Consider the following 17,118-nt stretch of genomic DNA (forward strand, 5'->3'; position numbering starts at 1 on the left):
AAGCACAATACGGGTTGTCATTATATATATTGTGGAAGGCCAACATCTTATAATTATCCACTAGACTAAAGGGAATTTTATATAGCTGGGGAAGATATTAGGCGTTTTAGGTCATTAAAACCCACACATCAACAATGAAAGGGATGCTCAGGGCTTCCTCTCACCTTAACAGAATAAGCCAAGGATATGGTGACGGCCAGCGGTAACCCTTCTGGCACGGCGACGACCAGCACTGTCACTCCAATGATGAAGAATTTGACGAAGTACTGCACATAGACTGGAGTGCATTCTGTGATCCAAACCCTGCCCTGGACCACAAAGGTCTCGATCACAAAGTACACAACCAGGATGATAACTGTGATGGCAGACATGACCAAGCCTGGAAAGAAATCAGATCCGTTTTGGTCAAATGATGCATATACGCATAAACTGTACTGTACAGTGCTCATACAGCAAGAATTTTTTATTTATTAGCCATGATATAGAGGAATTTGCTCATAGCCAGATTTAACCTCTTTAATCATAACCTATTTTATATTTTGGATATGTCAGTATAGGCAAAAATAAGAGGGTGGCCGCACACGCCAATAGCCAGAGTGCCAATAATTTATTAGGACAGCAGGTAAGACAAAAAGGAATCCAACGTTTCGGTTAAGCCTGCTGTCCTAATAAAATATTGGCGTGTGTGGCCACCCTCTTGTTTTTTCAAGATTTCGTCTACAGTTTAAATCAATGGTGATTTTACAACCAAGTGTTCTTCTTGCTTACTTTGGATTAAGAGCTTCTGCTAAATGCCTAAATTGACTAACATTTCAAGAAATATATAGATGTTTGCATTCGATTGCATTATTGGCTTTTGTTTTTTTCTGTGTTTGTTTTGTTTTTTTCTGTTTTTTGTTTACTTCTTTTGTAAATATTTGTAATGTTTTTTCCTTGTGATGTTTTTCTCTTGTCTAAATGGACACTTGGGCCTAGATTTTGAAGGTGCGTTTTACCTATGGTAATACATAAATTGGCCTCGCTCTGCGCACATTCGTATTATGAAAGGCATATCGGCCCGTGTTGAACGCACTCTGCCCGTGTTGAACGCACACACATTATGGCATACGGCGTTCCTGAATATTTTAGCATTGTGGGAGTGTCCATATGTTAATTATTTTCGCTTTGCTATTAAGCCCCTTGACCTAAAGACACTCAGCGCATAACGATTAGACGTGGGTCTGACCACCTCATAAACGCAACAAGCACTGTTTGATTTTACACTTGAGCGGCTGGTAGAGTGTTGCCATGTCTGTTTATTATAAGCGGCTTCTTTTTCTGTAAAGTTGCTTGCTTGTAAATATTGGTAGTTGTACTATTTTGTGGTTGCTTTTCTTGTTTCTAAAGTGGTTATTTGGGCTTTTCTCCTAATGTTGTTTAAACCAGTGATCCTCACACAGCACATTCCCATGTCAAGGATCCCCAGATGAATGCATTTGCCCAACTAAGGACGGCTGTTACGAAGGAACGTAGTGCCTCTCTGACATCACAACCAGGACGTCAGGAGTGACATCACTCTCGACATCCCAAAACCATAAATACTGATGCCTATGCAGGGATTCACTGGAAGAAAGGAATAAAGCAAGAAGAAGAAGAACCCAGATCAGATACCATATCAAGACCTCACTACTGACCGCCGGTTCGACCCCCTGCGCTCAAAGACGATAGGCTACCCAGTCCTATCTCTTCGGCATTCTCCCCGATAACTAGACCATACCTCGGTCACAGTCTCAGTGTCTCTATTTTTGAGTGGTGCAACCACTCCTATAGACAGCTATGTGTCCCTGGGTCCCTGGGTCTGACCCTGGCTGGCTGGCTCTGTCCCTGGGTCTGTCCCTGGGTCTGCCCCTGGGTCTGTCCCTGGCTGGCTGGGTCTGTCCAACTCGGAATCTCCCATGTTTACACACAAACGCTAGGTTACATTTTGGGAAAGTAAAAAAACGGGCTTTGTCAGGAGTTCTCAATTTATTAGGCTTTGGCCATGTCTCGCGACCCCCGCCCCCCAAAAAAATAATAAAAACAAAAGCAAAACAAAACAGCATTAAAACAGGCATGCAGTTAAAACAATAGGACAATAACGCAGTGTCAAATCAGGAGAAGACAGCGGCCCACCCACCGGCCAACTGGCCCTCTGCGCTCAGGATGCGGCACAGCCGGGGGACACACCACCCCACCCAGGGTGCTACATTGCAGAGCCCACTCTGTCCACCGATGTTGGAATCCAGCATCCGGACAACGAGGCCCGTGAGCACTCCGCCTCACACGGCAGGGACAGCAGCATACGCGGTACCCCTCCGCCAGCCCCCGACGCTACGGTCGACGGGGGGAGGGAGATCGGCCCCGGCCTCGACATGGTCGACCGCGCCGTCAGCACTCCCGGCCACTCCGTCACTCAAGAGGGAAAGCTGGCAGCGAACCTCCACTCAGGAGAGTTCAAGGGAAGGCCAGAACCACCCCCCATCCCACTGACACAGGCCAGCAGTGCACTGGATGGGTCAAGAGAGAACGGTGCGAGGGCTAGCCTAGGCACACCCTCGCCCACCCGAGCCACCCGTCGTCCACCCGACTGGCCCATCAGCAGGAAGGACGACGGCGACCCACAGGGTCATGAGCCACGCCAAGCGGACAGCCAAGCGACCACTGAGGACGTTCAGCTTCACGACCTGAACACCCTCAAAGCGCCAGCTGCCGCAGTGCCAACGACCGAGACGGCAACCACCTCCGCCTCAAGCACAGCTCTAACCGCAACAGCGCCGGCAGTCAAGACTGCCTCCGTCCCCGCCCCAAGCGTGAGCACACCGCTGGAGACCAAGAGATGCGAACCTAGCGTCGCGCAGACAGGGAACAAGGAGAGCACCACTTTAGCCCCAAGGAGTGGCCAAGTCGCCACGCCCCACCTTGTCCTTTGTGTGAACTCGCCTCGAGACGAGCACGCGCAGGCATTACAGCAGCAGACCATCACCGGGAAGACATCCCACCCGGCGCCCAGGAGAGGCGATAACGCCCTGCCCGATGGAGAGCCGCTGCAGATCAACGAGACGAAACCGACTAGGCTAGGCCGGCTAGGTTTAGCCATTCTGGTAATCTCACTGACAGCCGCAGCTGTTCATCATACTGGCATGGCACGGCCCAGGCAACTGCTAATGATCACCGCGGGCCATCAGAAGATCAGCGTCTATCAGAGGAATGACTGGTTGGCACCAATCGACCCGAGTACGTCCCAGCCTGGCAACCCGCCAGGACCACGAACGAGACCTGGCGCAGCCAAGGCCGAACTCCCCGGTGGAGAGGGCCTTAGATCAGTCATGAAACAGCAGGAGCCAGTCATTAGTTGGACACTCCCAGCGGCCGCTAGCTGGACACGATCCCACACCACGTTCAAATGCCTCATCCTCGAGGTCCTATGGTGTTTGCTCCATTCATCATTTCAGATGCTGTAAGATCCCTGACCAACAGGTCCCGCTGACTGCAAGTCAGCAGTGAAGTCGGCGTTCCGCAGCCTAGTACCGTCCGACACCCCAGCCCCGTCCCGCAAAGGACGCACCAAGGCCACTGCGTTGAAATAACGCAGGGGGGGAGAGGAACAAACGGAACAAACAACAGCGACAGCGTACGCCGACAAGATGAATACGCTACAACGGCCCAAGCATCGTTGTGCAGCTCACCTCCAGCATTGATGCACCGTCACCACCCAGTCTGGACGACAAGCCCGAAGAACAGGTCAACACTCGGACAGAGTCTGCGAGAGCACCTCAACACACCTCAGGGCAGAGCCCGAACCTCCTCGCACACGAGGCCAGAGCCCGGAGCGACGACGGCCGCCACGGGTGTGAGGGGGGGAGCTCGAGGGAGGATTCCCCATCTGCACTACAGCCGCAGTGCCAAGGCCCCAAAGCAGAGCTGCACCCAATCCGTAGTACCAGCGACGCAAGCCGCCCCAGAGGAAGTGGCGAGTTCGGCGCCGATCAAGAGGAGCCATCCTGGACTCCAGGCTTGTGAGCCACGCCTGATTCGGACACCGGATCGCCCTCCCCACGGGCCAGCCCGATCCCACCAGTCACCTGCCCTACATCCCCGGTTCTACATCGACCAGTCGCCCCTCGTGAAGAAGCCCCAGACGCAGTCATACAGCTGCATCTACCCACGGCACACGACGCGGCAGTTCGAGTTCCAAGGAGCTGCCGGACACGGCCACAATGATCAGAGAGAACGAACAGTGAAGCCCACAGCCTCACTAAGGGGGAGTGTTACGAAGGAACGTAGTGCCTCTCTGACATCACAACCAGGACGTCAGGAGTGACATCACTCTCGACATCCCAAAACCATAAATACTGATGCCTACGCAGGGATTCACTGGAAGAAAGGAATAAAGCAAGAAGAAGAAGAACCCAGATCAGATACCATATCAAGACCTCACTACTGACCGCCGGTTCGACCCCCTGCGCTCAAAGACGATAGGCTACCCAGTCCTATCTCTTCAGCATTCTCCCCGATAACTAGACCATACCTCGGTCTCGGTTACAATTTGCTAATCCAAAAATTAAATAAAAGAATTCCAAGATTACTTTTGAAAATAGCAGATCTATACCAGCTCACAATGCATCACATTCATTCATTAAAACTATGAACTCTGACTGCAGGGGGATATATATAATGATCATTATAACAATGTGCAAGAACATATTTAACATTATTTTAATGTGGTGTCATTAAAAATTTATCTGGATATGGCAGACTCACTATCATGGCACTTCATTTAAAATAGGTTACAGACCCCTGTTATAATATGCGCTTATTTTTATAGACCTATTTACTTGTTTCTATGAGACATGGCAACAGCCTCGTTTTGCGTCTTTTTTTTTAATGTTGAGATTAGAAACGGACATAATTCTTTCATTTCTCAACCTTAAAAATAAATAAAAACATCTCCATAATCCGTGGGAAGTTTGCTTTCATATGCTGTATCACACCCGATTCAAGTCTTCTTCAATAAAATGCTACGAGCGAACTCAGCGAAGACCATACCATCGGGGCCACAGCATTACGCAGCACGCATTCAACTCATTCCTTCGTCGTGACTTGAATGAAATAAAATATAATAAACGTTATTTTACTGGTGTTTTTCAATAGAAACAAATAAAGAGCGTGTGTAGGCTACTGTGTGCAAGTGCAACAGTGCATGCATGCACTAGGCTATATTTCTTCCGTGTCGGGATGGTGATTGAGCTCTTCAAGTTCACAGCCCGTTTGTCTTTCATAAAAAAACGTTGATATTAGCCTATAAACACTCATGGTTCTCTCATTTCTCAACCGTTTTATTAAATGTAAAAATCTCCATATTCCTTAGGAATCTTGCTTTCATTCGCTGTATGGTACATGGTTCTATCGTTATCGAATTAAACAATATCAAACGAACTTGCATGTTCGGGGGTTAGACGATTCTGGGAACATTACGCATGGATTGCCAATTTGCCAATATGCTGCTATCTACTCGCAGTTCCATTCCGATCTGAAAGGTATAGGTGGGTCTGTTCTTTTGAGGCATAAAGGTGATAGCATGCAGTGCAATAGGAATAATTAACCCAAATGTGACAAAGTCATGTCATGTCTTCTATGGTGCCAGCCTGAAGAAATGTAATACCACGATCCCCAAAGTGCGCATTCCGTATGTGACATCAGCTGACTGGTAAATAGAATAGTACGGACATGTTGATTGGGTACGTCTCAAACACGCCTTAAACACACCCATGACTAATTCAAGGCCGTTTTGCGCACTCCGCGGGGTGTCAAAAGCGCTTCTTAACATGCCCAAAATTGCAATATGACATACCACACGCCCCCAGCTCATAAAACTGTAATATTATATGTAATATTGTTCCACTTGCATAATCGACCCCTTGGTGTCTTTGGGTGCCTTGTAGTTTCACTGAGAACTACAACTCCCATGAGTTATCATTCAAATTGAAATGTTTGACATAGGTGTGATCAATCATCCAATCAAATGATGAACATATATATCTGTCCTATGTCACTTTTTGATTATGCCTGAAGAAGGTCAGTAGACCGAAAGCTTGCCAAAAATAAACTGATTGTGCGCAGATCTGAGTGTGCGGAGCTTCCCTTTATTTATTTTTCAAGAAATATATAGTAAAAATATATAAATGTTCTCTTAAATGTATTATGACGAAATAATGATATGACGTCGGCAATATATATTTATATATAAAAGGGAAAAGATATATATACTTTACAATACAATTATAGGATTAGGTCAACTGCATAGTGAATTCCAAACCTTTTTCAAGAATAGCAGATCTACAAGCTCGTAGTGCGGCACTGGCGTGCTATGAGCTTGTAGATCTGCTATTTTTCAATAGCTAAAGTATAACATAATGCTTAACACACCAAAAGGGGTTCCCGTCCAGAATGGAAAATTGGTCACCTAATCCTAATCCTAATGCACCTAATGCTACTCGGCAGCAGAGTGTTCTGTTGAACTCATGATGACACTGATAGTAGGCCGTGCTGCGGTTATGCCTTCAGATTCAACTCCACATTCATCTTTGAAGCCCGTCCAAATTAAACAGTATGCATGAGACACAATGGAGGAATGCTTAATTAATTAGACCCTCCAGAAAAATGTGTTCATGCGATCGCAATATTTACCGCATAATCAGCCAAATGGCGCAGATTATGCAGGGATAAAAACATTTAAAAAAGGGTGCATGATCACACAAACTTCACACATATTTCGCAACATATTTCACCGCATAAAATCACATAAAATCCTGCATTGCATCGCTAAATCAAGGATTTTAAGCCGCATAATCAAGGATGTTTGCCCACGTTTTTCTGGAGGGTCTACTAAATGTTTCTCACATAAGTATAAGATCTAAGTTCACGACGTGAGCTTGTAGATCGTCTGGTTTAGTTTTTGATGCGCGATACCGTTGTCCGACGATGTGAGAATCCGGCTTTTAGGAAAGCACAGTCACAGACAAGCACACAGGAGACGCCCACCAAAGGAAATGTGCCTCACCTGCCTTCCCAATTTGCACCGCCAGTTTGGTGAGCTTTCCTTGGAGGACCGATTTCTCTTTTTTGGTCACGTTGGTTTTCTTCTTCTCCTTCTCCTCCACCTCCCCGCCCTCGGCACTCTTCAGAGGCTGCATCTCCATGGCAACCGCCTCATCCTGTTTCTTGGCTGGGATGATGCAAAGTTGGTTGAGTAGTTATAGCAGTGGTGGAAAGTAACTAAGTACATTTACTCAAGTACTGTACTTCAGTACGGTATTCATACACTTTAATACTTTTACTTCTACTCCACTATACATCTCAGAGGCAAATATTGTACTTTACTCCACTACAATTATTTGAGAACTTTAGTTACAGTTACTTTGTAGATTCTGATTATGCAAAACACACTAACCACTTCAGCACTGTATATACTGTATTTCGGCTATTTGAAAATAGCAGATCTACAAGCTCACAATGAGCTTAAGGCCTCACTCACACCTTTCGATCTAGCATACAACATTGATGCATGCTAGATGTAAGCAAGATGTAAGTGTCATGGCCGCCCAATGCATTTCCAATGGAAGTCACATGGTTTGATACAACATTTTGGACTACAAGCTGTTGTATGGCTTTCGGCTGTATTTCGACTGCCCCCCTCCCCCTCATACAACACAAATGTGTCAAACCATGTGACTCCCATTGGAAATGCATTGGGGCAAGATGTATCACACCCTTTGTATACAACAAGCATACATCAGTCTTTTGCGAAGGTGTGAGTGAGGCCTTAACAAGTACAATATTGATAATAAGGGGGGGAGAAAGAATCCATCTCAAGATTTAATACAAAAATTATTAAAAAATAATAAGAATAATATATTAGTCGAAATAATTATTGAATAGCCTATAGGTCAATCTCTAAAACAAATTGTGTTGTTTTAAGAAGCTACTTAGCTTCTTCTATTTCCGGCATAATGTGACAAATGTAAGCGTATATGTCTGAGGACTTCAATACGAGGCCCTTTGACAGAAGTGTATAAAAATAGACTTTATGTTCCATCGCAATCCAATCACAGACCTACAAACTCACACTCAGGTGTCATCGTGGATGTGACATGTCAGCATAACACGGCTCTGCACGATAAAGTATGACAGTTTCAGAGGACCTTGCAGTGTACGCTGTTAACAAAGCTTACCTTTGTTCTGATTGTTCTCCAGGGTGCCATCTGGCTTGCCTGTGAATAAATAAGAGATGCAGACTTTTACAGTATACTTGATGCTTTTAAATGTGGAGACATTTGTGCTCTTTTCTTGTTTCTTTAATCTTTTTTTTTTTTTTTTTTTTTTGCTTTGTAATATTATTAAGTCCCCTCCTGGAAGAATAATTATGCCATGCAAATGTATTAATCCATTTTGACCTGAGATCAGATTCTAAAACTGTCTTCTACATCTTGACAGTTTTCTGAAAAAGCTATGTCAGTCGTTCTTTGATTTTCCCAAAATAGCAGACCTACAGTACAAGCTCGTAGCGCGCCACTCAGATCTGCTATTTTTCAATAGCTAAAGCATAACATAATGCTAAGACCAAAAGGGGTTCCCCCCCAAAATGGGTTATTTTAACCAAATAAAATCACTTACCCTACCTTTAAGACAATTTAAGGCAATTAAAAATGCTTTGCACAAGGCCTAAAGGTCATTGTATTAGAGATAAATAGTAGAAAACTAATAAATACATTAGAAGTCAACAAAAAGGAAACCACTTCCTGGGTGCCATTATCATGTTTTAAAACCTCCAACCAAATCTTGAATTGATTTAACGACGACAGAGAACATAGTCTCGGGACTGAAGAACAGATTGATTTAATGACGACAGAGAACATCGTCTCGGGACTGAAGAACAGAAAACAGATAGACGTGCTTTGTTTCTATGCAAAACTTAATGAAAAGAAAGAAAAAGAAAGAAAGAAAATAAATGTGATTGCAGACATACCTATTTAGATGAACCATGCACATGTTCTGCAGCTCATGGTGTAAGTGTTTGGGGGGCATGACCAACTCAATTTAGCTAGATAGACGGCAGATTTATATCTGAACGCAAAATAACATGCGGAGCAGAGGGGTTGAATTAAGCCTTTGAACTAGTCATGGGTGTGTTGTGGGCGAAAAATCAATTAGACCCATCTAGTGTGTTTTCTCCCACTCCCCTTTCAAGCCAGGTGCACCTGCACCATGGCGCATTGCAATTTAGATAGCGTATTCGATAAGTTTGAGGAGACATAGTTTTCTGCTTACGTGCAAAAAAAGTGGAGCAGAATAAATGCAATATGTCAGGAGACTGGGGAAAACACGAAGTTCTTCGCTTACCGGAGAAACATCAATGGAGAGGTACAGTACACTACCCTCAGTGGCTGAGCTACTGCCATATTTTCAAATCACATCTTCCTCCTATAAAGATTCCTTATTTATGTATCTTAGTTAGGCCCTATATTTAAACTACCTACTGTATGTATAGCGTATAATGGGTATGGCTTTGAACATATTGTTATCAGCCATAGTTAGTCATATTCTTATGAATATAGGAATAATGATAAATAAAAGCTAAATAGAGTGGCTTAAAAGTGCTTCATCTTACGTTTCTGTGCCTCCCATGGCAAACTGACTGGAGCCACCAGACACTTGAAGCACGATGTGATGGCCCAGATCATTATTATAATATCATTATTGTTTTAACCTCAATGCTGAGTCTCTCAGCTACCATCTTAAACATGAGTGATGAATTTGGATGAATTTTAATTGCAAGCAGTGTGCATGCATTGCAAACTCGCCTATAATAAGTCAATCTATTATCTAATGCACTCTTTAAATAGCAGGGAAATAATGCAGTACAAATGGGCACGTTAGGGCACAAGTTGGTTAAGCACAATTTACACAATGTGGGCGCTGGGTATGAAAATGACTTCTGCGTCAGTTGTAAACTCGCAATGACAGCTGCGCTACACTTTGCTTCACAACAGGTGCAAGACAGTGCCCATAATATTATATTACTGTACAATATTAGTGTGATACGTGTTGAGGTTTTACATTAGATCTGACTCTGTTTTGTAACCTTGATTGTTCAGGCTACGCTTGTCTATAATATAGTAATGTGATCTTTCTTCCTTTTAACAATGATGACTATTAGTCAGTATTTAAATGCAACGTAAGTTGCTCAAATGCATTAACAAACAACAACATCAGATTGTGTTGTAGTTGTCTTGTGGGAAAAGTGCTAAACTTTTATTTTATAATATTTTCTTATATTTTTATATATTTTTTATAAAGCTAGAGGGGCAGCTGTCAATCTGACCCATGTCGGCATTCTTTAGTCACCCGTAGGGGGGAGGGGGGGGGGGGGCATGCACCTACCATTTGTGATGCTTGGATTTGCTTCAACTGCTGGGAGTGGCTGCGTGGGTGAGCTACTATTGCCCTCTGACAGGTGTGGAAGGTGTTTGGGTGTTTCAGATGGCGCAGTGAGAGATGCAACAAAAACAACAACATTAAAACACAAGACAACCAGAAGAGCGAGCATTGCCGAGCAACACAAAAAGCAAAATGGAAATAAATCAACAACAACCAGGAACGGAGAATCCAAAAATAAGTCGTAAAACAAGAGAAACGTGATGGTGGCACCCTGCATGCATGCAAAAGCTTTAGTCTGGACTGACGCCTAATCACAATTAATAATAATAATCATTAATCACAATTATTTTGCATGATCGCTCATTTTGAAATATTTTAAAAATATAACATTATTAATATGTCGATAATATATTGTATAATTAATAAGTTATTTTTCATATCTGCCCTGTGCAATTTCAGTTTACGAAGCCTAAAAGGCAAATAGAAATGTAATTATGTTCCGACGTTCAATGCCGAAAAACACAATTAAATCGTCAATCGCAATTATTTGCATGACAATGAATCGTCACGTAACATTTCATGATCGTGACAGCCCTAGGTCCTACACGTGAAAAGCTTTCCTCTGGAGTGCAGCCCCCCAAACACCCCCCCTCCCCCACGTAACCCCGGCACCAACCATCTCATTCTTTCTTCTCTCCATTCAATTATTGATTGCCCTGCAGACTGCAATGCTTTTACAGGATAGAATTATTAAACAGCCAGCACTCTGCCCCCTCTTCACATCAAAGGCAGCGAGACCCAGAGGAGAGAGAGAGAGAGAGAGAGAGAGAGAGAGAGAGAGAGAGAGAGAGAGAGAGAGAGAGAGAGAGAGAGAGAGAGGGAGAGAGAGAGAGAGAGAGAGAGAGAGAGAGAGAGAGAGAGAGAGAGAGAGAGAGGGAGAGAGAGAGAGAGAGAGAGAGAGAGACACGGGAGAGACGGGAGGAGACGGTTGATGTTACAGCAAGTCTTCATTCGTGCCCTCCCTCTCTCTCTCTCTCCCCCTCTCTCTCTCTCTCTCTCTCTCTCTGTCTGTAATTCTTAATGTACATTAGGGCTTGGTAATGCCCCAGGGCATTTTTATTACTGGAAAAACGTTAACAGCAGCACATCACATTTCATGACTCATTGCTATTGTACGCATTCTGCACAACTATTTCATCGGCATATGCAGACATTTCGCATTACCCTTGCAATGGAATCATTCCCCCAAAAACATATTGTTGCTTCAATCTAATATCACATGGAGGCGCCACACAGTGTTACTTCACTGAAATATTGCTTTTCCCCAAAACAAAACAAAAATACTGTCTGTTCTCTCGCCTCTGAGCAGCTACATCCCAAAATGAATGAGACGATTGTGAAATAATCGTTTCAATAATTTTGTCAGGTCCAAAATAAATGTAATAATTTTGTCTAAGCTAAAAAATGATTGTGTTGTTAGCGTCGGTCAGCTCACGGTGGCCGTTATCCAGTTGCTTCTGTTTTTGTTGTGGAAAGTACTTTTTTGTTTTCAGCTGAACAGATGCTTGGAAGCAGGTGCTGCAATAGCCAGTGGTGGAAAAAGTAATTGTACTTAAGTAAAAGTGTCAATTTACACTGCAATATAGAACTACTCTGTTACAAGTAAAAGTCCGGTATTCAAAAACTACTTGAGTGAAAGTAGTAAGGTATTGGCAATTTGGCATAAAAATGTACTTGAAGTACCAAAATTAAAAGTACTCCTTGTGCAGACTGTCCAATTTAAAGGTTTCAAATGTATAAAAATCTTTTGAAAATATCAGATCTACAAGTTCACAATGCCTCGGATCACCACGCATTGTGAGCTTGTAGAGCAGCATTTTTTTAATATCCTAAATGTATGTGGTCGAAGTGGTTAATTAGTACGTTTTCAAATAAATGTAGTGGAGTAAAAGTACAATATTTGGATCTGAAATGTAGTAGAAGTTAAAGTATTGGAAATTGGAAATACTCAAGTAAAGTACAAATTAAAATTGTACTTAAGTAAATGTACTTAAGTAAATGTACTTAGTTTCTTTCCACCACTGAATCTGCATGAGAGCTGCATCGAGGCTCATAGGTGTTAAGCCCGATTTATACTCCATCGTACGATGGTGTTGGGCGCCAAGAATACACCCTCGACAAGACGTGGAAGAATGCGACATATTGTGAGCTTGTAGATGTTCCATTTTCTATACCTCATCATCGTACACATCCTACGATGAAGTACACATTAGGCATTAGTCAGGGAAACATCCATCCTTATGCCACAGAGGTGTTGTGATGTCCATCTCATGGCTGAAAGTTATCTAAGTGCTTCTAATTTATACTCCATCGCACAAAGGCTTGTTGCCAACAAGAAGAGATTTACAACCTTTCTCGTCCGCAACTTATAAGTGACACAGCCAATATTGACTATATTGGAATTTTTATTTCATTTTTTATATATTGTTTTTATTGTTTTGTTTTTATTGCTTTGAATGTTCTTTGGTTGTCTTGATTTGGAGTTTGTGTTTTGTTATTGTGTGTTTTAGTTTCTTTTTTTATTTGCCACTCTGTTTTTATTTCTGAATTTACTTCTATTTTGTAAAAAACAAAAAATGAATAAACAGAACATTAAAAAAAAAAAAAAAAAAGTGACACAGCCGTACTATGGAGTATAAACTGGGCAATAGGGACGACACACAGCCGTACTATGGAGTATAAACTGGGCAATAGGGACGACACACAGCCGTACTATGGAGTATAAACTGGGCAATAGGGATGACACACAGCCGTACTATGGAGTATAAACTGGGCAATAGGGATGACACACAGCCGTACTATGGAGTATAAACTGGGCAATAGGGATGACACACAGCCGTACTATGGAGTATAAACTGGGCAATAGGGACGACACTCTACCTTTCTTGTCTTTTTTCTCCTCCTCTGCGTCTCCGGCCCCCAGCAGTGTGAAGATGATCCCAGTTTGTGAGTTGACCCCAACTGCAGTTACAAGCATCTTCCCTGAGCCTTCCATCACATGGGTTCCTAATGTGTGCACACGCACACGCAACACACACGCACACGGAAATATGGAAATGAAGATTGTAAATAACTCCATGGTTAGCAAGTATAGGCTACAAGATACCACAGCCTTGTCATGTTTAATTTATAAATCCCAGCTTTAAAGCTGTGATCTGTAGGTTTTATGTCCAAGGTTATTGCAACTTTACACACAAAGTTCGTACCTGGGTCTCACTCTTGGGAGACCAAACATCCATTGCTTTTCCAAGAGGGAAAATCCCTGCTTGGCCATCGTTGCTTAAGGCAGTATTACTTGTCCTACACAGCACCATCTATGTCTCAATGAAAGCGTAAGGAGACCACCTCCGACCGCTGCAGTATATGCTAGTTGTATTAACATACCATACAAATTGATTACGATAAAGATGTATTCATTCAATTAAGTTCCATATTGAAGCTTAACGCAAGAACTTAAAAGCATTTGATCCCATTTGTAGTCTGACATGGCATTCATAAAATTCAGGTCACACATGTTTTTCTTTTTCTGTCTTCACGCGTGCATGCATCCATATAATAGTGTTTTTTAAAGGATGCTATGAAGTGTTAAGATTGCTTCTGAAAGAGTCGTCTGAAAATCAAAACACGAAATGTTTGTTTCTTCATTTTAAACCAAATTTAAAATGCATTAGAGTATATCCTGTGGCTCTACAAATATAACAACTAAACATCCACTGAAACACTAAAATAATAATAAGTTATTAACAGATGGACCGGCTTGTGCAACTAAGTATAAATTAGACCTAACCCCAATATAAAGTAGCCTACTGCCAATTCCAAACCATGTATGTACTACATTTGTTTGCTAAGAAATATAATAAACTAAAAAATGTATTCAATATATACTGCAGTGTACACAGCAAGCCCCCTCCACATAGCAAAATCTTCAATTTGAGTAAAGAAGAAAAAAAGGAAAAGAATAAAAGTAAAATTAAAAACTAACACCTTTATCATATATTTATTTTCATCTATTGTGTGATGTGTAACCATAAAGCGTCATTGTCGCTGTGATTGCTGTACACTACAGTGGGTGGTATAATCCTCATGGCTGGAACTAATATCCCTTGAAAAAGAAAAACATTTACAAAATGTGACATTATTTAACTGTTTTGGTGTAACACTTAATCTTTGTCCGGAAGAACATATAGGATATTAAGCCTAGCTCTTGTGGAATCATATTGGTAAATGGTGCATTTATATAGCGCCTTTATCCAAGGCGCTTTACATAGATTGTGCATTACATTCACCCATTCATACACCGATTGCGGCGGAAGCCATGCAAGGTACCAACCAGCACATCGGGAGCAATTTGGGGTTCAGAGTCTTGCCCAAGGACACTTCGACATGTAGACAGGAGGAGCCGGGATTCGAACCGCCGACCCATGGATCATTGGACGACCTGCTCTACCTCCTGAGCCACAGTCGCCCATATTCCCATGGGAGCGCTATTCTTTTTAAATGAGAGGCGAGGCTTGTGTTATGATGGGGTTCAACAAGGTGATGTGTGTGTTAGAAAGACTGCCCTTGTTGCATTTCAACCCATAATGAGGAAAGAGAGGAATAGAAAAGCCCCACAAACCACAAAGCCATTGCTTAATATCAGCAGCAGTTCCTAACCATGATGTGGTTCATCTCAAAATGCAAATAAGTATTGTGACTACAACATGTTATAATGTTTCAAAATATAACTCCTTTATTTAGATGAAGAATTATTGTGCAGTCTCACTACGTTTCAACAAGTGATAGGCAAGGCAATTATTACCAAAAATCCAGTTCACGTTTGTTACTTGTTAGTTTACAATACAACTTGTTACAGTGTTAACTACCATGAGATGCATGCAGCTAAATTAAAGTGTTAACCAACAGAAAAACAACAACGTGCTGAAAAACATAAAATATGTAAACCATGACATGGTAAAGGTGGCAGAACACAGGACAGGTGACAGAGGAGATCGTGGGCAGCAGAGAAGCACTGATGTCAATCGGAGACCTGTGGACAGACAATAACAGCTGGCACCGTAAGAATGCAAGAATGAATTATTTGAGCTAACTGGAGGCCGGAGCTAGAGGAAACGGACAAAACCGGGCGCTACAAGAGCTTGTTGCCCCTGGCAGTTATGACTGAGTCATTTTCTTGTTTACCTGATACCCATGGTGGTACCTCTGAGACAATATGGAAATCTTATGCTCTCCTTAAATTTAGCTGTTGTGAAGTTTTTGTACTTATGAGTAGAAAGACATAATTAATTAGCAAGATCAATAAAAAAGTCGTTTGTGAACTGTCTTACATTTGAGAAGAAAAAATTAATATACATTACAATAACTACAGTAACCTTAAAAGGGGTTCCCGTCTTGAAAGGTAAACACCCCAAAAAGGGTTCCCGTCCTTAAAATAACCGGAGGTGCTGGTGTTGTGAGGAAAGTCACGTATAGTTTGCAAAGTTTAGTCTATATACATGGTAGGTAAGTAACTTAACTTAAAATGATTAACCCTACAATATAACACTTGATAAAGCGAACATGAACATTTTAACGTTAACATACCTGTAATGAAGTGCCACACACATGAAGATGTTCTGATGTTTTGAATTCATCCTGCAGCCACATGTTCTCCTACTCAGCCTACTGGCTTAACTGTCTCTTGTGTGTGGAAGTTTAAGTTAATTTGACGTGTAGAAGGACACAATAACAACACTTCGACATGATAGTGAATGCCCCCCCGACTCTTGATACAGATATACATAAATTAGTTTCTGCGAGAGTGAGGTCTAGCCAACACCAACTTGGGTTTCCTGGATCGCTGCCCTCCACAATTTCCTATCCAACATCAGGTTCTTGAGCTCTGCAGTGTTGTCGCGCCGCAGCACGTCTACTGGTACGCTTCTTTCCCATCCTGGCTTTGCCCTGGGTTGGCTCCCATAGGGTCAATTTACTTGCCTCAAGTTCTGGGTGCCTGACGCAGTGCCCTGCCAGCCTCATGCTTGAACCTTCTCTCTCTGACTTTGTCCGTGACTACTAACTACTACTATACATAAATATAGATACAGCACTCAAAGTGGAGCCGCAACAACTATAAACCAATATTGCTTTAGGCACCAGTTGGCCACGATTATTTTAAAATAAGTTTCTTCTTTGCTAAAGATAGAACAGTGGAGGGAGACAGGAAGAAGAGCGAGCATGGATGACATGTGAACTGATCTCGGGCCAGATTCGAAAACCAGGACATTACAATTAGGTTTTAAGCTCATAACCGTTTGAATGAACTACTAGGGTGCTTCTGTTTCGTGTTTGTTGTTGTTGCTTCTTAACCTTCGGTTGCACTGCACCGCTGCGTCGTTGGAACTCATAAATACTTTGGTCACCTCCTGTGTTTTTCTCCCACTGGGGGCAGAGATCCAATTAGAGCCACACAACAGACCTCCATTATATTCCCATTAATTACAGCACTCCATCACACACAGGGAGCGCCTCCCGCTCAGGATCCTCCAAACAGCACTCTGGTGCAATGTGTCTCAACCTGTAGGTCACCACATGTTATCACAGGATAACAGACAAGTACAAAGT

General features: G+C 42.7%; 1 pseudogene across 1 annotated transcript in view; it reads right to left on the reverse strand.

The window, feature by feature from the left end:
• Positions 1–17,118, reverse strand: part of LOC310861336 (plasma membrane calcium-transporting ATPase 3-like) — a 40,453-nt pseudogene that overhangs the window by 13,916 nt on the left and 9,419 nt on the right. Inside the window, exons 5-7 of the transcript XR_014571053.1 lie at positions 13,396–13,521; positions 7,079–7,243; positions 7–379 (exon numbers count right to left, since the gene is read on the reverse strand). The product of XR_014571053.1 is annotated as a plasma membrane calcium-transporting ATPase 3-like (transcript). The remainder of the gene's footprint in view (positions 1–6; positions 380–7,078; positions 7,244–13,395; positions 13,522–17,118) is intronic.

Source organism: Protomyctophum parallelum (assembly GCF_964188405.1).
Source record: "Protomyctophum parallelum genome assembly, chromosome: 7".
In the NCBI taxonomy this organism is placed as follows: domain Eukaryota; kingdom Metazoa; phylum Chordata; class Actinopteri; order Myctophiformes; family Myctophidae; genus Protomyctophum; species Protomyctophum parallelum.